Raw genomic sequence first — 20,814 nt, 5'->3', positions numbered from 1 at the left:
CCTCAGGTTCCTTCAGTAATTTTGAGTCTGCGCATTAGTCACCATTTCAGGGAAAAAACTCAAAATACCATATTTAGGTTCAGGTATATCTGTTGAAAATAGTATTTCTTGCCACATGGTATCCCTACAACTAAAACCGATCTACTCGTAATCAGGGTCTAAGTATGATGGACAGTTCTTCCTGAAGGCAGGCAAGGTCCTCGTTTGTCGGCCTATGGATCTCCCATCAGGCCCAAAATGACCCCTTACTTATTTTTTACATTTCACAATTTTAGGACCTCAGAAAAATAGCATTTTTAAATTACAGTTTATGAAATGTAGTTTGCAGCGCCGATGCTTATGCATTTCTTTTTTTGCATTTTCAGCGCATACATTAACTTGAAATATCTCCAAGTTAGTGCATCGTTTGCTCACTGCAGAACTTGGTAGCACACAGAGGCAATTACTGGCCTGCATTTCTAGGTTTTGTTGTTAACTGAACATACATTTATTTACTCGAAGATATTTTGAGTGAGTATATGCCTAAAAGGTGCCCAAAAATGCGCATGTTGCTTCTGTGCCGGCGCATTGCAGACACTGGGACAGAGGCGTAGCTAGACCTTTGGCCGCCCATGGTGTCCCCAGGCGCTTGCCACCAGCGGTGAATGTAAGAGGTAAGAGTGGAGGGGGGTGCTGGCGGTTCCCGCAACAGCTGCAAGTATGAGATGGGGAGGCTGCCGCCCACAAATCTGGTGTCGCCCGGGGCGGTCCGCCCCCGCCTTGCTACGCCACTGCAACAGGACCATGATTTTTGTTTTGGACCAATCATCAGGATAACTTATTCATCACACATTATAGGGATATACTGTGTAGTAGTAAAAATTGGCAGATTGATTACAAATGTTTGCCACCTTCATCATGCAACATGCTGTAAATAAGTTTGAGTGATAATGTTTCTCATATAAATCTACCACTTTGTCATATTTGCCTTTGCCTCTTGCCTCTCTTGAACAATGCAGCAGGTGGTTAGCCAACCACTGGTGATTCATAAAATAGCACATCTGAGGATGAATAAACTATCACAGATGCTGGCCCGACCAACACCTGCAGCCCATTTCAGCATCCTCCACCCTTCCATAGCCTGCCTTGGCCATGGACACTTATGGCTGCCTTTTAACTGACAGACTAACTATCCACAATTGAAGGCTTACCCGATTGAGCGCTCTAAGGGTGGTACTCTGTCCATCAGGGTGGTGGAAGAGATTACTTACCTCCACCATGCTGACAGAATACTTCCTGTTAAATTTAGACATGGCCACTGGCCAAATGGTCCTCTCTGTACATTGAAAGAAACCACCATCATTGCAGTTCTTGTCATTATGCAATAAGTATGGTGGATTGCTGCCATTGGTTTAGACAGTTGTTCACCAAACCTTTCAAACATTTCTATTTTTCTGAAACAAACTCCTAAAGCAGGAGCTTGTTTCAGAAAAACAGAAAACTAATGACCGCCAATGCCTTTGTAGCTTTCTTCCAGAGGGTGGTGAGCATTTTTTTGTTTCTTTCCCTCACCGCTAGGTTTTTCCTGGCACTAACAGACAGGAAAAAAAGACACTTAACCATCCCCTCTAAATAGGGTGGACATTGCAAAAACTTCCTCCGATGGCACATAGTCTGTCTGGCTGTTGGCTGTCTGTTGCTAAATGAGTAGGGTGGATAGAGGGTTTTTCAGACACTGTACTCTGCATTTGCAACATAGAACCTGTCCGCCAAACTCTAAATTGGGCCATTAGAGTTATTAACTAATACTGAAACTACAGTGGTACACCTTGTGTTCACTCTCTACAAAGCAAAGTCTAGCATCTAAGAAATCATCTTTCCAAGAGGCGTCACCTCTAAAATAGGGATTAAACATTTTAGAAAAATCTCACTGGTTGTAAACCCTGAAACTTTCCTTGGAGTAGAAGAACAGATGAGTACAAAACAAATCTACAATGCTACATTCCACCCACTTGAGCATGAGCAAATAATTATATTCTTCACTGGAGTGCAGTCAGGGCCTAAACATGATAAGCTGCCTTACTATTAGCTGTTTTGAATATAACACCAATTTTGATTTAAGTCTGTGAAAGATCACACTGGTCTTTGAAGCTTTGTTTCACCATATAAAGTTCAAAACAGGTGCAATGTTGTTGTACCTTACTATCCATGTGTGTTCATAATCTCAGATAACCAAGCAAGTAGCATTCTCTATCTGCTTATCACTCAAATTCAATCAGCCAAAAAAACATTGGACAGCTCATTTTCAACACCAACCGTTGCCCCAGATATCAAGGAGCAATGGAATCACTCAACACACCTGTGTGTTTCAAAGGAGCCCAGAATATCTGTCACCAACTGACTACTGGTCATTCATTCTTGCTACATCTCCCCATTCACTCCCAATCTTCCGGTGATTCCTGCTCTTACAAACCACGCCCAAAAGCCTACTACCACTAGAAAGAATACTACAGATCCTTAACCTTTATCGAGGGAACAATGTTAATATTGATAAATTCCATTAAGATCAGTTTGAAAAGTGCCATGTTCTTAGTATCACAGAGATGTGATTACACACCATTTCTGTAACTATTTTAACAAACTTATATGACCTATTCACAAAATTGTGTGCAACCAGAAGAAGTTGAAAAGTAGTGGCAATGCATGTGGATGGCATCCTTCCCTCAGACATTGATGCTTTGTTGTTTGTATTGCTTGAGTACATATGCATGTACTTCTCCTTCTCCCTAATCATTTCCAACTTCCTGGCCCTACTCTCCTTGAAGCTAGGGTACACTGAGAACTTGATGAAGGAGATTACTCATTTGCCCTTTTCACCAATCTGTCTAAGGAAAGATTCTCTTTATGTGCAATTTCATCCTCTGGTTGAACATGCCAGGCATTAAACAAGTCACTATGGAGACTGATTGTCTTGAATTGTTGTGATGTTACAGAAGCTCTAAAGGTAATGTTGGAACTGGCCCTTTTTGCAGAGTACTTCCCAGAGTTTTCCTGTTTTTGATAGCATTAGGACACTGATCACTTTTTCCTTGCAGACCATTGGTAAAAGTGCTTGCTCTTGGTCTCTCAAACATGGTACAGTTGGCATCCACCTAATTGGCACACATCATTTACTTGTAAGTTCCCAGTAAATAGTACTACATGTACCCATGTCCTGTAAATTAAATGCTACTAGTGGGCCTGAAGCACTCATTGTGCCACTCACTAAAGTAGCCTTTTAGATATGTCTCAGGCCTGCCACCACAGCCTTTTGTGCACTTTTAAAGTTTCAATTTAACCTGACAAAATAAACCTTTTGGCATGTGTAAACCTTACCTTCCTTTTTAGTATTTATTTATTTATTTTTGACATTTTTAAAGCGCACTGTTACCCGGAGGTGTCCTGGCGCTGATTGATCGCTAGTGGGTGTGAGCAGGGGAGTTAGTGTGTAAAAAGCCATGTCTTGAGGGCTTTCCTAAATGGAAGTAGGTCGGGGATCTGTCTGAGGCTCAGAGGCAGCGCATTCCATGCCTTGGCCGCACCCAGGGATAGGCTTCTGCCTCCCCAGCGAACTTTCCTGACCCTGGGGACTTTCCGCTGACCTTAGCGATCTCGCCGGCCTTTACCACTGGAAAAGAGGGATCAGGCACCGGGGGCCCAGGCCGTGCAGGGCTTTGAAACTTGTACTTATAGCACATATAAGTCACGCCTAAGGTAGGCCCTAAACAGCCCATAGGGCAGGGCGCATAGTATTTAAAACCGATGACATGTATTTTTTAGGTTTCCAATGTCCTGGTGGTGAAAAACTCCTACATTTGTTTTTTATAACTATAAGGCCTACCTCTCTCATTGGCTAACCTTGGGTTACCTTATTACATTTAATAAGTGTTACCTTTTGATAGGGAGCAGGTAGGAATGTCAAGTTTGGGCTCATAGGAATTTTAATTTAAAATCCTATTTTTTAGTGAAATTGGATTAGAAATAGGCCTGGGCGGTAAATTCTGTTCCGCTCGTGGAATTGGCGGAATTTGGGTAATTTCGAGTTCCACGAAGAACACGGAATTGGAAAAAAGTCCGCGATCCGTGGGTTTGCAGAATTTTTTTCTTGTTCGCGTTTTCAAAATTGGTGTTCATGAGATATTTCTCCCCAAGCACGCAAACAGCGTTCGCAAACAGGAAAAAAGCGCTGCGAACGGGCGGAACAAGAAATTCCGTGTATTCGCAGAACTTTTGCGTGCTCGCGGAGATTTTTTGCCGTTTCGCAAAGCTTTGTCTATGCAAATTCCACCCACCTCTAATTAGAAGTCACAATTTTGAAAATACCACTTTTAGAAAGTTAGCTACACAAAAAGATGATGGACGGAATGCTGAACATTGTCACATGTTTGCCCCCAGTACAGAGATTGTTTTCTTGTTTACTTTTTTTAAAAAATTTACGTTTTATATAGCGCTGGCTAGACCCGAAGGTATCAGAGCGCTTTACATGAGATAGGACATTGCATAAGAACATTTTTACATAGTTACATCTGTTATATTTACAGTTAACAGTCAATGCTAGGGAGAAAAACAAGAGTTTAACAGAATAATAAGATATTAGAACATAGCATAACCAAGACACACGTCATAGGAGTGGTGGAGGTGAAAAGGTAAGCAGGAGAGAGGCAAGCGGACAGGGTCAGGTAGATCAGAAGGGGGAGGGTACTCAGGGGGAACAAGGCCGTAGAAGTATTTGAAGAGAAGAGACAGATAGAGCTGTGAAGAGCCTTGAAAAACAATGTCCGATGTCTGGCTGGGTAGGGGACGGCCAATGGGGTGAACCAGAGCCAGACTCCGCTTTAGCTGTATAGGACAGCTCCACCGGGCAGCGGCCAAGGGTACTCAGTCTCCGCGGTAAGTACACACAAATATAGTTACAGCCCTTGGGGCATCGTCATAGTTCCATAGAGAGGCATCAGTCCCGGTGGAATTGGGTGGCACCAACTGCCTGGGATCGCAGAGGAGCCCTGAATCGGGTGCCATCTTAGGTCAGGCACCGCTTCCAGACCGCAGCCCAGATTAGAATTACTGCATCACAAAGTCTGGGGGTAGCCACATTGAAAAAGGGGGGGGGGGCTCTTGGAAGCCAAGCATGAGATTCAGTCCCAGCCCCCTATCCCCCTTTGGAAAGTTTCTTCCTTGCTTATCCGATTCACATTTAGACACAGGTACCCTTGACGAGGTACCCTCACGCCGCTTTGCTCATTAGGCTACCTGCCCGTTGCGCTCTATTAGGCGCGCTGCTGGTATTTTAACTTACCTGTTTTCTTATTTGTGTTGGACTTAATTTATTTCCCTTGTTTTTAACTGGGCTACATTCTCCCCCTCACTTGCAGCATAATTGTCTGTGCACCGCTGCTTAGCGGGTCCGGTTCCTGGGGCGGTGAACCATAGGTGCCATCTTAGGGTGGTAGGGACACTTTGCGGGCGCCATTAGCGAGCGGTCTAGCACTCCGGCAGCCTTGCGGGACGCTTATTTAAAGCTCCCCTTAACGTGCAGCGGTTTCCCGCAGCGGGCGCGCCTTCCCTGCGCCTGAGTTGTGCCAGAGTCCTGCCCGTCTGCGCCCGTCAGCGCTAAGTTGGCGCGGGTCGCGGCAGGACTCTAAGCTCTAGTTTCATTGTCATGACGTCGCCTACTATCACATATCTAAGGTAGGAACTGCTGGCCATCAGAGGTCGGGTTATTAACTGCGGCCATAGTCCTGTTGGCCCGCTGTGTGGGCCCTATCGGTGTATATGTGGAGGTTGGTCCTTAGACACTCCTGCCCCTATTCGAGTGGTGGAGACGCCACTCTCACACAAGAGCACGACAGGATCGCGTGAACTCAGCATCTGGAACCTAAATGTTAGATCATTGGTTAAACATCATCAGGAGATATACGACCTTATCAAGGACGAGTCTCCTGATTTGTTCTTCTTGACAGACCTGGCTGCAGGATACGGATACTTCCATCCTCAACCTGGCCTTCCCCCCGAATATTCCATCTTCACGCTTAATCGTGTTACCAGGGGGGGAGGTATTGCGATGGCCATCAAGTCGTGTTATCCGTGCAAGTGGAAAGTCTTAAAACTCCCAGGATGTGAGAGCGCTCTCTTCAAAGTTTCGATCAGTCATCACTTTACCTTTTCTGGCATCTTGATTTTCGCCCTCCGGGCTGTGATTCTGCTTTCAGGGCAGCTCTCCCTGACTTAATTAGCACCGTGGCACTAGGATGTGCTAATTTCAATATTCTCGGAGATCTTAATCTCCATTTTGACTGCCCGACCTCTCCTTCTATCAGTAGTATACTGGCCGATTTAGAGGCCTTGCAACTTACCCAGCTGGTCACATCTCCTACGCACCTGGGAGGGCATATCCTTGATCCTTTTTTCACCAACCTAGAGGGGGCTAGGGCTTTATGCCCTATTCAGATCGCCTGGACGGACCATATGTTGGTGAAAATGCTATGCCCCACTCATGAGCATCCTTTTAAACCTCAGGATAGAACAGTACTTAAGCGACACTGGAATAAACTGAGATTGGAGGATCTCTACCATCTGTTGGAGGAGGCTCCGTTGGGCCCCATAACTGATGCGGAACGCGGATATGATCTCTTCTGTGAGTGGATTATCCACGCCCTCGATTCGTTGATCCCCATGGTTTGGTCTAAGTGTCGCACGAAAGAACCCAGCCCCTGGTATGATAGCTCTCAAGCGCTTCTTAAAAAAGCCTGTAGACAGGCTGAGAGGGAGTGGCGGAAATCGTTTGATCCTAGAAAAAAGGCATGCTACCGCGCCAAAATCAAAATCTATCATAGGGCGGTGTGTAGAACACGAGCAGCCTTTTATGCTCAAGAATTCCAGAATAGCTCTAACCCATCGAAACTCATCTTTAAGATGCTAAAGGACCTGATGGCTAAAAGGGCAACGGCGGCGGAAATCTGTTCGGATTCCCGCTGCGAGGACCTGGCCTCCTTCTTTCTCGAGAAAGTTCAAGCCATTTATCGAACCTTTCCGAATGGCACTCACATCTCGGAGCCGGTCAGCTGTAGCCTGGGTGGATGTGAGTCTCTCACTACCCTACCCTCTCTATCAACTGAGGCTTTCAACATCTTGAGCCTCAAAATTAAATCAGGATCCTCTGCAGATCCGATGAAACCGGCTCAGTTCAGGATTAAGCCCCCGCTATGCCGTACTCCGGTGCTTTCTTTGATCAACCTGTCTTTATCTTCAGGTGTGGTTCCCATCAGGTGGAAACAGGCCGTAGTCACACCTATCCTGAAGAAGGCTACCCTTGACCCCCTCAAACCCGAGAACTACCGCCCTATTTCCCTTCTTCCCTGGGCTGCGAAAGTAGCCGAAGCCCATGTGAACGGAATTCTTTCTGACCATCTCACTAGGGCTAACATCCTCGATCCCACCCAGAACGGTTTTCGTGCGGGTCACAGCACGGAGTCGGCCCTACTCTCCATGGTTGAACACCTGCGTTCTGTGCTTGATGCGGGTCGGACGGCGGCACTATTGCTTTTAGATCTTAGTGCCGCGTTCGACACGATCGCGCACAGGATTCTGCTCCAGCGCCTGGAAGAAGTAGGTGTCACGGGTTCCGCCCTATGCTGGTTTTGTTCCTTTCTTGCCGAACGGTCTTTTAAGGTTGCGATCCCGCCCGGCCAGTCTAAATCATATCCGTTGGATCTGGGTGTCCCGCAGGGCTCTTCATTAAGCCCCACTCTATTCAACCTTTACGTGAGGCCGCTGGCTGCTGTCGTCAAGCAGTGGGGCTTGACGATGGTCTCATATGCAGACGACACGCAGCTGGCGGTCACGTTGAGTGGGGACTCTGACATGGAGGCCCCCAGGTTCCGTGACGGACTACGGGCAGTGGCCAACTGGATGAATTCCAACTGTCTCCAGTTAAACGCCAAAAAGACCGAGGTCATGGTGGTCGGCAAGCAGGCGGAGCTATGGGGTGACCTGTGGTGGCCTCCTGAATTGGGTGCGACCCCTTCTCCAGTATCGGAGATAAAAAATCTAGGGGTTTGGCTGGATCCGACCCTTAGTTTCATCTGCCACACTAAGAAGGTTGCGGCTACCTGCTACGGCATTATTCGAGGTCTAAGACCTACCTTGGAATTTTTCAACGCACCCACCAGGCAGCTAGTGGTCCAAGCGTCAGTGTTGTCCCGGCTGGATTATGCTAGCTCGCTTTTGGTGGGGATCAATCAGTCGAAACTCATCCGGCTGCAGCGAGTTCAAAATGCTGCAGCCTGAGTGGTGATTGGTCTGCCAAGGCAGTGTTCTGTCTCAAACACGCTGCACTCTCTCCACTGGCTGCCTGTGAACCAGAGGATCAAATTCAAGGTATTATGCCTTGCTTTTAAAATCCTCAAGGGTTCATCTCCCCAAATTCTGGAGAATTTGCTGGTGCCATATGTACCCTCACGAACCCTCAGATCCCTGGGCCAAAATCTGGCAGCTGTTCCGCGCTTCAGGCTGAGTAGAGTTGGTGGTCGCTCTTTTAGGGTGTTGGCGGCAAAGTTGTGGAACTCTCTCCCCCTCACACCCGGGCCCTTGAAGACCTCTTGCTGTTCAGACGCGCCATCAAAACTATTTTATTCGATTAGCTTATATTAATTTGCTTCATTGTTGTTTCACCTCTCTGGCCTTTTAACTGAGTTGTGTTCTGTTTACCTTGCAAAGCGCCGGGACGCCCCTTTGCTGGGGCAGCTGAGCGCGGTATAAGTGCAGATAACATAACATAACATAACACAATGTCTCTGATTCGAGCCGATCCTACTCAGGCAGCCATCTTAGGGTCAGGCGCCCACTTCTATGAGCTCACCGGGATCCTCCCCAGTTCCAAGGGGGGCCGAAAGGGGACTAAGATACCACTGGTACTCAAGCTAAGTAAGGGGTCAGATGGATCCCCGCTCAGTGTGGCAGTGCTTAGGAAGCAAAGAGAAGATGTAGAACGCTACTTCTCACCGGCGCGGGCGGAGCACTCACCTTTGCTCCCAGAGGCCGTTCATAATTGGCGCCCAGTCTGTCAAGATGATTATCCTCGCAGAGATTGGCCCTCAAAACGCGATGCTGTTAAAGTGTGAGGAGAGTTGATTTCTGGGTGCGAATTGCGGCCGGAGGTCTCACAGTGCACTTCTTTCAGCACTAGGCACATCCTCTTATCTCTTCAGGCGTCATCTTAGCTTGTTCCAAGTCGGGAACGTTACGGCTCATTTTTCCGTGATGCTATATCAGAGAAGGGCAAAAATGAGCTTTGGGTAACCAGCTTGTATTCCGTTATGGGAATTGATGTTCACCATGCCATTCCAGCTTGGACCTAGCCACATGCAAAGCAGTATGGACCCTGCTCCCCATGGGAACAGTCCAGCCCGAACCACAAGGCCAGGTCCTTCCTGGACGGGAAGCAAGCATCCTGGGACCGATTTCCAGGTATCACCCCCTCATCAGCCAGGCTAGCCTGAATCTAGTGGCATGGTGAGCATGGGACCCACGTCTGGGCACACCCTTCCCACCTAGGTCAACTATAGCAACACATAAAAGAGGATGGACGGAATGCTGAACATTGTCCAACATTCACCTCCAGTACAGAGATCTGGGCCTAAATCCATAGTTTATTTGCCCACAATGCCATTCCAGTTTGGATCCAGCCACATGTAAATCAGTCTCAGTTGCTTTTGGTTCCTGTTGGACTCAGCCCTCACTGCAGGGTCACCCCTAAACATTTTGCCTTTTAACCTCCACTTTTTTCTGAATTTATTTTTGTTGGTTTTAGGGCTGCTAATCAGTGCTAAAGTACTTGTGATGACTATACTAAACACGGTTTAGTTCTCCTACACCTAATTAACATATTGATTTCACTTATAAGTTCCTTTTAGAGTGGTATACCATATGCCCAGGGTTAGAACTGGTGTCTCTAATTGGCAGAGATCAAAGTATGGACCCTGGCTTCTAGTCAGGAAAAGGAGGATACACACTTTAGATAATCCCTGCTCGCCCCCTTGGTAGCATGGCATGAGCAGACAGGCTTATCCCAAAGGCAATGTGTAAAGTATTTATACTCCAAATACACAGTATTACAGTGAGAACACTACAAATAGATACCACACCAGTTTACAAAAACAAAATATATCTAAACTCAACAAGACTAAAACGGCAACGATCCAGCATACATGTAGTAAAATAGCACTTAAAAACAGTTATTTCAAAAGTAAAGATTGTAGAAAATAAATAGCCCCACCTGGGGCTATTACAACGTTGTGACAGCAATAAATACAAAGTACTGTGCCAACCGCGAGGTGGGCAGCATCAGGCACGGAGCCACTCAAACCCCCAAACAAACAGTACCTTGGAAAAAGAAGTCTATGAGGATGCACAGTGCAATGAACTTGAGGCGTCGGTATTGAGGTCGAAGGAGGGCTCCCTGGATGCCACAGTGGAGGCGAGGCTTCGTGTCCGCGAGGAGGCGATGTGTCGAATCCAGGACAGGGAAAGTCTGTTGCGTCAGCAGTGAGGCATTGCTTCCGGTGAGGCAGTGCGAAGTCGGTGAGTATGTGGAGTCACCCTCAGCAGTTATTAGCTCTGCGCTAACTGGACACAGGCGCTGGCGGTGATGGAGACAGTGCGAGCGCTGGCGTCGGGAAGGCCGATAAATGCTGCAGTTGGCAGGCATCGAAGGGCATCGGAGTTGCGGTGCAGATGGGGAGCTACGTGGTGCACTTCACGAGCGGTGCTCCTGGTCTCGGTGCAGGTAGCGGCATTTCTGGCAGTGTTGCTGATGGCGTCAGAGTTGGTTTTCTTGCTTTCTTTAAGTTTCTTCCACCTTCCAACAGCAGGAACAACCTCCAGAGACACAGAACGTGAACAGGCACCTCCTGGCAGGTCAGAACTCTCAACAGTAGAGTTCAGGGGAGCTGGGGGTGAAGTCTTTGTGTCCCTTAGACTTCTGAACAGGAGGCCAGCACGCACACGACCTTGGAGATTCTTCTTCGAACAGGTATCGCAGAAACTGCACGCCAACCTTTACAGCACACAGCAAAGGGACAGTACTCTGCTCACAGCTCTCCAGCTCTTCTCCTTGGCAAAGGTTCCTCTTGAGTCCGGAAGTGATGTAAAGTTCTGGGGTTTAAGGTCCATTACTTGTATCTATTTTGTTTTTGTTCTTCTTTGTGCCAGGGTCTCTGAGCCTAGTCCAAACCAGTTCCGTCCTCACTGGTGAAGTATGACCACAAGGGATGCAGACAGCATTGTGCAAGGGAGACATGCCCTATTCAGATGCAAGGAAAACTCCTCCCAAAACTCTAAATTCAGCCAAGGCTAATTCAGATCAGCTCTGAGTCATCCAGGAAGGGCCAGGCACATCTCAACATCCCCTCAGTGGGTGTGTATTGTGAATGCACTTTCCCAGGCCCTGTAACTCCAAAACCAGACAGTCAATACACAATACAGCAGAGGCACACAGAATGGTTAAACAAGAAAATGACTACTTTCTAAAATTGGCATTTTCAAACACACAATTTAAAAACAATGTTCACTAAAAGATGTGTTATTAAATTCTGAGTTCAGAGAGCCTAAATTCCATGTCTTCATCTTGTTCCAATTGGAAGTTATATTTGTAAAATATTACAAAGTAACCTCATGTTAGCCTATGGGACAGATAGCCTTTCAATAGTGAAAAACGAAATATACAGTCTTTAACTATCAGGACGTGTGACACACACCAGTACTTGCCCTACCTTTCACATACACTGCACTCTGCCCATGGGGGTACCTTGGGCCTACCTAAGGGGTGCTTTACATGTATGAAAAGAGAATCGTAGGGCCTGGCAAGTGGGTGCACTTGCAGGTTGACATGGCAGTTCAGAACTGCCGCAGACACTGCAGTGGCAGGTCTGGGTTACATTTGCTGGGTTACTTAGGTGGGTGCACGCACAGTGCACTTTACTAGGGACTTAACAGCAAATCAAATATGCTAATCATGGATAATCAATTGCAATAACAATTTATACAGGGAGCCCTTGCACTTTGACACTGGTCAGCATTGGCAAAGTGACCAAAGCATCTAAGCCAGTAAAAACGAAATCCAGCACAGCATCAAATATACATGAGGTAGAGGCAAAAAGTCAGGGGAAACCTCGCTAAGGATGCCAAGATTAACACCCAGGGTCTGTAAATTAAATGCTACTAGTGGGCCTGCTGCACTTATTGAGTCACCCACTTAAGTAGCCCCTTAAAACATGTCCCAGGTCTGCCATTGCAGCCTGAATGCAACATTAAACTGCTAACTCGACTTGGCAATATAAACCCCTTGCCAAGTCTTAAAATCTCCTTTTATGTCATTTAAGTAACCCCTATGGTAGGCCCTGGGTAACCCTTAGGGCAGGGTCCATTGCAATTAAAAGTGTGGACATATATATTTAAGTCTTACATGTCCTGGTAGTAAAAGACTCCTAAATTCATTTGTCACTACTGTGAGGGCCACCTGTCTCATAGGCTAACATTGGGTTGCCTTATTACATTTAATTAATGCAAACGTTTGATTGGGACCAGGTAGCCAGTTCATTTTTGGTATCTATGAAATTGTAAAAAAAATCCTATATAATGGTAAGTTCAGATTTTTTATTATAATTTAGAAAATGCCACTTTTAGAAAGGTACAAAAGGGGGTGGTGATGGACGGGGTACTGGGGTGAATGTAAGACATTGTTCTGCATTCTGTCCATCAACTGTGTTTTTTGCAATTTTCACCCCGAGTGGGCTGGGTATGCTCAGACGTGAGTCCCAGGCTCTCCACATCACTGGAGTCAAGCTATCCAGGCTGAAGAAGGCTGATAGCCAGAAACCGGTCCTTGGATGCATGATTCCGGTCTAGGAAAGACATGGCTTGGTAGTTCGGGCTGGACTGTTCCCATGAGGCATAGGGTCAAGGCTGATTTGCATATAGCCAGTGTCTGACCTAGGGTGGTGTGGAGTGCAAAAAAACGATGGATTTAGGCCCAGATCTTTTTACTGGGGTGAATGTAAGACATTGTTCTGCATTCTGTCCATCAACTGTGTTTTTTGCAACTTTTAGAAAGGTGGCATTTTCCTGCCATTAACCTTTTGTGCCTGCAGCCTGCATTGGGTCACATGACTGGGTATAACTGACAGTTAAACTCTGTGAATTCCTCCCAGACAGCCACACAATAGAAGGGATTAGGTGTGTGTGAATGGGCTACCTGCTGGCAGCATGGGGGGTGGAGTTGAGGACAGCCTCCCTTTCAACTGAAAAGGCTGTGCACTGCCTTCACTCAAAGGACTTATCATCTCCACATTGTCACTGCAGACAGCTTGGAGCCAGGGTAGGGGAGCCAGGAAGGTCCATGCACTTCAAAGAGACTTTCTAGACGCTTCTCCCACCTTCAAGAGGAAGGGCACCAGGTATGAAAATAGGTCCCTCAGACCCACTCCTCAGTTCACTCCTGGACCTACGGAAGGGCTCTCAGGGGAATTCCTGCTGCTGTAACCTACTGTGCACTCTGCAAGGCTACTTTGTTGTACCTGGAAGGACTGCTTTGCTGCCTGAAGCCTGCCTTGAACCCTAAGAGGCCAGCCCTACTATTGAGCCCTGCATCTCACCCGAACCCAAGACTACCAGAGTGAATCCAATGGCTAGTTGATTCAGAATCACAGGGACACAAAAGGCTCACACCAACTTGAACCTGCACCTGGACCCAGCCTGAGAACGTCCTGAACTCCCAAGGGGTGTCCCGCCAGTCCTGGGACCTTCTTTGTGGTGCTAAAGATGCCCAGATGGGCAAAATGTAAAACTGAGAACTTAAAATCGTTGTGTTCAAAAACTGCTGTGAGAACCGAGGGGAGACCAGGACCAACCTGCTAGTCTATCCGCCTAGGGTGCATCGTCGATTGGTCTGACTTCGCAGCTGTTCCCTCTCTCTGCAGCAGTAAATCATTTTCAGTGGTCCTTCGCCAAAAGGGTGTCAGAGCCTCTGGAACTGTCTGCGGCTATAGCCTCTTATTTCGCCACGCTGGAGCTTTTTGGCTTCCAAAAAAGAGACTAAGCCCCCATTAGGATAGCAGGCGGACTTCAGCTGGGACCGCCCGCCACTGGTGCGGTGGTCCCGCACTGCCAATTAGGATGCGACTGCCACCCTGGCGGGTATATCCCGCATTTTCAACATTGCGGCGGGCAGTGCTGTAAGCAACACCCACCACAATGTTGAAAATGTATGTTGTGCATTGGCATGCACAACGTTACGAGCACCGCACAGTGCCTGCCACCTTCTGAATGCCAATGTAGGGGGGCTACCATGGGTACCCTCAAGGTGCAGACCCCACCCTCCCCATCCACCCCGGGGGCCCTGAAACAGGCCCCCAAAGTAAACACTGCATGCCTTTTCATGACGGAGTGGGAGTAAATGGCCGTCTGGCGGGGTGTTTTGGCGGGTGAATGCCATGCTAATGGGCCCCTAAGTCTGAACGTAGAAATCTTCACCACAATTCCAACCCAAGACTCCCCAGCAAACTGCGCTCCCTCCTTGGACACCGCCTACAGCCTTGCACCCCTGAAGTTTACCTTATCAGAATTTTTTTTACAAAGTTTCGTCAAAGTCCGAAGAGAAGCACTGACAAGTCCCAATCCAAAACTAGGCAACAATTTTTATTAAATAAATAACAAATTCATAACTCTGGTTCTACTGATTGGATTTTTGTCATTTGGGTGCCAAATAATGTACCATAATTTTCTCTACGTTTCTTAATTGGTATTACTGTTTGTGTGCTGCATAAATACCTTATACATTGCCTCTACGTTAAGGCTGATTCGGCGTTTTGACCGGCCCAAGCGGTTTTGTTTTCCTTACAGATGGAGGAGGTTTGTTCCATTTCCTACGAGCGCACTATTCCCCTTTCATCACTGTTCTTGGCTGTTTCACTGTCCTGATGTTCAACCAGTTGTGCATACCGGCAGTGTATCTCCTCAAACAGGTTGTGCTGTTGTTTCCTGAAGTTGCACTGAGGATCCCTCTCCTCTTTTCGACTCCATACTCAGCATTTTAGCAGCACTGCTCTGAAACTTTGTAGCGTTTTCTTATCTGACCCTCGTTAGCACTGTTTATTATTTGAGGTCTCTATCAGGCATTTCCTTTTTTTACATTTTCATAAAGCCGCTTGTGTTTTGTTGTACCAGCTTGCCTGGCCAGGAACTTAGGCACCATCCCACGGCCACTTCCTTGGATTCACCCACCCTGAGGAAGGTGAGACCCACACTGGGTCGAACACCAAAACACGCGTCGGCGTTAAATTTTTATGGACCACATAAAGTTTATGACCAATGCTTCTGGTTGCCTCTATAGCGTAATTTTACCCCGAAGACTGATGGTACATATGGTGTCGCTCTGAAAAAGTTGTACCTACAAAATACCACCATATGTTATTGTCTCTTGATTATTTTGGTCCATTTGTCCATGTATTGCCTTTGTTGCTTTAGTATGGCTTGATTCCTGAGTTTCAGGACGTATGCATATGTGTAGGTATGAGTTTGTTGGTTTGCCAGGGGCAGAGAGCGGAGGACGGAGGACGACGCTCCTTACCTCCACGCCACAATACAGACACCCAGACCCACGGGGGATACCGGGTCACCTCCACTATGCTTCCTGACCGGGGGACTACCAATCCCGGCAATACTTGCGGCCAGGACGCCGCTGACGCTGTGCCCGCGCCCACCGGCGCTTAAATCTGAAGGAGAGCTCCTGGGGAGCGGGGGACTGAGCCAGGGGCAGAGAGCGGAGGACAGAGGACGACGCTCCTTACCTCCACGCCACAATACAGACACCCTGACCCACGGGGGACACCGGGTCACCTCCACTGTGCTTCCTGACCGGGGGACTACCAATCCCGGCAATACTTGCGGCCAGGACGCCGCTGACGCTGTGCCCGCGCCCGCCGGCGCTTAAATCTGAAGGAGAGCTCCTGGGGAGCGGGGGACTGAGCCAGGGGCAGAGAGCGGAGGACGGAGGACGACGCTCCTTACCTCCACGCCACAATACAGACACCCAGACCCACGGGGGACACCGGGTCACCTCCACTGTGCTTCCTGACCGGGGGACTACCAATCCCGGCAATACTTGCAGCCCGGACGCCGCTGACGCTGTGCCCGCGCCCGCCGGTGCTTAAATCTGAAGGAGAGCTCCTGGGGAGCGGGGGACTGATCCAGGGGCAGAGAGCGGAGGACGGAGGACGACGCTCCTTACCTCCACGCCACAATACAGACACCCAGACCCACGGGGGACACCGGGTCACCTCCACTGTGCTTCCTGACCGGGGGACTACCAATCCCGGCAATACTTGCGGCCAGGACGCCGCTGACGCTGTGCCCGCGCCCGCCGGCGCTTAAATCTGAAGGAGAGCTCCTGGGGAGCGGGGGACTGAGCCAGGGGCAGAGAGCGGAGGACGGAGGACGACGCTCCTTACCTCCACGCCACAATACAGACACCCAGACCCACGGGGGACACCGGGTCACCTCCACTGTGCTTCCTGACCGGGGGACTACCAATCCGGCAATACTTGCGGCCAGGACGCCGCTGACGCTGTGCCCGCGCCCGCCGGCGCTTAAATCTGAAGGAGAGCTCCTGGGGAGCGGGGGACTGAGGCAGGGGCAGAGAGCGGAGGACGGAGGACGACGCTCCTTACCTCCACGCCACAATACAGACACCCAGACCCACAGGGGACACCGGGTCACCTCCACTGTGCTTCCTGACCGGGGGACTACCAATCCCGGCAATACTTGCGGCCAGGACACCGCTGACGCTGTGCCCGCGCCCGCCGGAGCTTAAATCTGAAGGAGAGCTCCCGCGTCGCGGGACGCGAGCGGGCTAAGCCTGGGCAAAGGGCGGGCCCTCTGTGGCCCTCGGAGGCACGAGGAGGACGGGACGGGCCACCCCCCTGACATTTCCATCGAAGAGGTACTGGGATTCCCCTTACTATTTCTATCGACCTACTTTGGCGATTCGCATTATACCATGTCTATCTGGGAGGAGTTGAATGCCCTGTGCGGAACTAAATATATCCCTGACATTTCACCCACTATAAGCATGGCCACCAATCCAGACGATGTAAACGCCACCCTGTAGATGTCACCCCTTTACTCTAATAAACCCCAATCTCCAGCCAATGCACTACCGGGTGGGCTCAACACTAAAAGGAAGAACGATGATGACATTGTAAACGGGAAGCCAGACAAAACTCAAAAATTATGCTCCAGTCCCTCTCATCCTCACGCCAACCCAATCGCTGTGTCAGGGGATATGGAGCATGGAAAAATCGAAAACCGCCCATCATCCCCTCAACCAACTTTATTGGCCCAGCTTGAGCATTTATTAACCTCTCTCATTTCACCACTGGTGGCCAAAATTAACGACCTGGGGGACAGGTTATCTAGCATTGAACTGATAATCAAAACGCACATTCCATCAAGAATCAAATCGGTATTATCAGACGCTCCTATTCCCCTCACTGTCCCGGAAAAACCCAAGCTGAATTCCAGCAGGAATGCGCATCCACAAACTATACCTTTTGCAACAGGCTTTAAATTGCCTATAAAGCACTCACTAACAAACCATATTGAGGCTAAACCTGAACCTGTTAGAATGCCACAAATTAATCTACCCCCTGAAGCCGCCCCTTATGTCACTGTTGTTTCTGGGATCCCACCACTAAATCATGGAAACCTTGAAACACGTCAAGACTTATTAAATAAGGTTATGTTCTGGTTACAGATCAATAGACCTCTGCCACCTGACTTAGATGGGGGGATTCTAAGCGTTAGGAGGGTGGGGTGGTTGGGCACTTTGCCAAAAGCCATCCCAGGGGACTTGGTGCTAATCAGATTCAAGCACAGGAAAATAGTCCCTTATTTACGATCCTGCAAGTATAAAGAGGGGGATGGCCCAATTCGCATATGGGATTTATATGGCTTCTATCCGAGCATTCCACCTACTCAGTTACCAAGAACAGCAGTAAAGAAATACAACGTTTGGGGCGGGGGACTCTGTGCATCTAATTGCCCCTAGCTTACTAGCTGCTAACAGATTCGAACTTTTACAGACCACTGCTTGATGATTTTCCCTAGATCCCTATTCCACTAAATAGCACCGAATGTACCATTCTTTCTTATTTTTATAGGTGCTTCTCTTGACAGGGAATTGTTCTATATTGATTAGCTGACTTGTTTTACCAATTTAATTATGCTTTTTAACAATTGATATGTAATGAAATATTGATGTATTTATCTATGTTTTGCTGCTGCTTTTATGATTTTAAATCAAAAATCGAATAAAGCTAATCTGAATCTGAATCTGAGTTTGTTGGTTTGAATGATTGAGTGAGTATGGTTGTGCGATGTGATCCGTTTCTCCATTGTACTGTCTATTTACATATGTAAACTAACTATTAATACATTTTGATATATTTTGATTGTGGCATGACTTTGTTAATAGGCCAGCTTCTTGGGTGTCTCTATATCTGTGATGTGTAGCGCAAGTTAATTAATATAGGTGGAGAATTTTTATATGAGTAGTCTGTTTATTTCCCCTGTTTTTCTCTACCTCTATTCGATTTCAGGGCCCCCTTCTGTTAGAGTGGTACTGACTCCTTTGTGTGCCAAGTCAGCCAGGGTTAAGCACAGGTTAATTTAGTAACTTTTTGTGGCTCACCCTGCAAGGGATTGTGGCTGTTGATTGACCGGGGCTCACAACCCAGTCAACCAACAACCCAATTTCTCACAATTCCTCAGGCCTGCCTTGCTTGAGGAGGAGGCTGGGAACTAGGACAATATAAAAACATTGGGGGTCATTAGGATGGCAGGTGGACGTGAGTCTGCCCGCCATCGTGGTGGGGATCGTGACCGGCTGCCATGCCTGCGGCAGTCCCGCACACCAAATTAGGATGCTACCGCCACCATGGCTGTCGCATCTTGCAATTTAACATTGCGGCAGGGCTGCTGACTGCAGCACCCACCGTGAGGTTAAAAAAGCAGTTTGTGCATTTCACTGCACTATATGGCAGGCATCGCACGGTGCCTGCCACTTAGTGCAGTGAAATGTAGGGGGTATCATGGGTACCCCCTAGTGCACCCACAGCTCCCCCCAACAGAAGGGGGGCCCACAACGGGCCGCCAAAACCAATCCCCACCAGCCTTTCCATGGCAGTTTTGCTGCCATGGAAAGGCTGGCTGTAGCCAGCATCGTAATTTGACTGACAGCGCCTGCCAGGCACCGCCACCATTTTATGTATGCAGACCACTCCTCTAGGCAATCCTAACAAGTGCCTGTGGTGGATCCGAGGTGGACGGTCTTTGCGCCCGTCACTGTTGTGGTCAGAACCCCCCCCCCCCCCCGCAATCGTAATGTGGCGGGGGAAATTGTTTTCCAATGGCAGAAGGCCCGCCACCGTACTGCTGGAGGTGGCGTGCCTTCTGCCATCGTAAGCACCCCCTTTGTTTTGTTGTTCAGTGCTCTGCAGCCCCTGTGTTTTTTCTATGCCTATTTACTTCACACTATTTACAACCTGGCCTACTCCTTTTAACATGTCATGTATCCAATTTAACAGGATGCTAGCACTGCTTTCTGCAGTGGTATCACCCCAGAGCTGTAGCGATGTACTGTCCTGGAATATCCCATGCTCAAGCATACCCCCGTTTTTACTGGGTTAACAGTCCCATATATGCTGGAAGGGAGGATGTGAGGATGGAGCTCAGCACCCACATCCTTATACAAGTAACTGTCTAAGCACAGTGGGTGTCTGTGAGATGGGTTGATGTGTGGATCAGTTGCTTGTACTTCCTACAGCAGTGTACAATGGTAGATCGTTTACATGTAAAAAAATGTTTTTGATACGTTTTTACAAACAATTGTGCCTTTCTGTGGTCATAGATATGTTATCACGATGTTCATAAATATCGCAGTTTTATCACAACAAGCTATAACTCATGCCCTTGCCATGTACTACATCTGAAATATCATCATTAATTAATTGATATATTTATAAATGTTATATACAATGAACATGACCCTAGTGGGTATCAAAGCACTTTACAAATGGTCAGGCAAGAAGAAATAGGTAGAACAAACAATAAACATATACGCTAACAGTACACAGTGTAACTAAAGTAAAGGCCAATATGTTAATAAGCAAGGTCATAACAGGAGAGTAATGAACCATGGGTGTAGACACTATATTGTGTTGGTGCCCGGAGAGAAGAGCCAGTGGGTTCTATGGTAGAAATGTGTTCATCAGAAGCACTTTGACTTCTTTTTTGAATGATGTAGTTGAGGGGTTAAACCTGACTTCAGGGGGCAGGGAGTTCCGAATTCTCTGCGTTATTCCAGAGAAAGCTCGATTATAGGTTTTCTTTTTATAAAATTCTGAGGTTTCAACAATCAGGTGCTGGTGCTCCTTGAGGATCATCAGCTGTTGAGGTGTACAGCTTTATGGGTCCTGCAAGCAATTTCCAGCTGTATCCTTGCCTCATATGAGAGCCAGTTTAGAAATTTCAGATCAGGACTGATTTGTGTAGGACTTGGCCCTTTTTAGCTAAAGTTTCCTAAACTTTTTGCTTTCACCCTAGACCTTTTTTCTGACATGGTGTTGCCAACTTAGATGCTTTGGTCACTTTGCCACTGGTGATCAGTGTTAAAGTGCAAGCTCTCCCTGTGTAAAGTATAACTGTAATTGGTTGTCCATGATTGGTATGTTTGCCTTACTAGTA

The 20,814-nt window shown here is 47.8% G+C and overlaps 1 protein-coding gene across 1 annotated transcript in view; it reads left to right on the top strand.

Annotated features, from left to right (window-relative positions):
- RXFP2 (relaxin family peptide receptor 2) overlaps window positions 1-20,814 on the top strand; it is a 1,407,219-nt gene that overhangs the window by 1,170,262 nt on the left and 216,143 nt on the right. The window lies entirely within an intron of this gene.

Source organism: Lissotriton vulgaris, chromosome 8 (genome assembly GCF_964263255.1).
Source record: "Lissotriton vulgaris chromosome 8, aLisVul1.2, whole genome shotgun sequence".
In the NCBI taxonomy this organism is placed as follows: domain Eukaryota; kingdom Metazoa; phylum Chordata; class Amphibia; order Caudata; family Salamandridae; genus Lissotriton; species Lissotriton vulgaris.
Note: the sequence above shows the minus strand (reverse complement) of the source record. Positions and strands in the feature narration are given on the sequence as shown.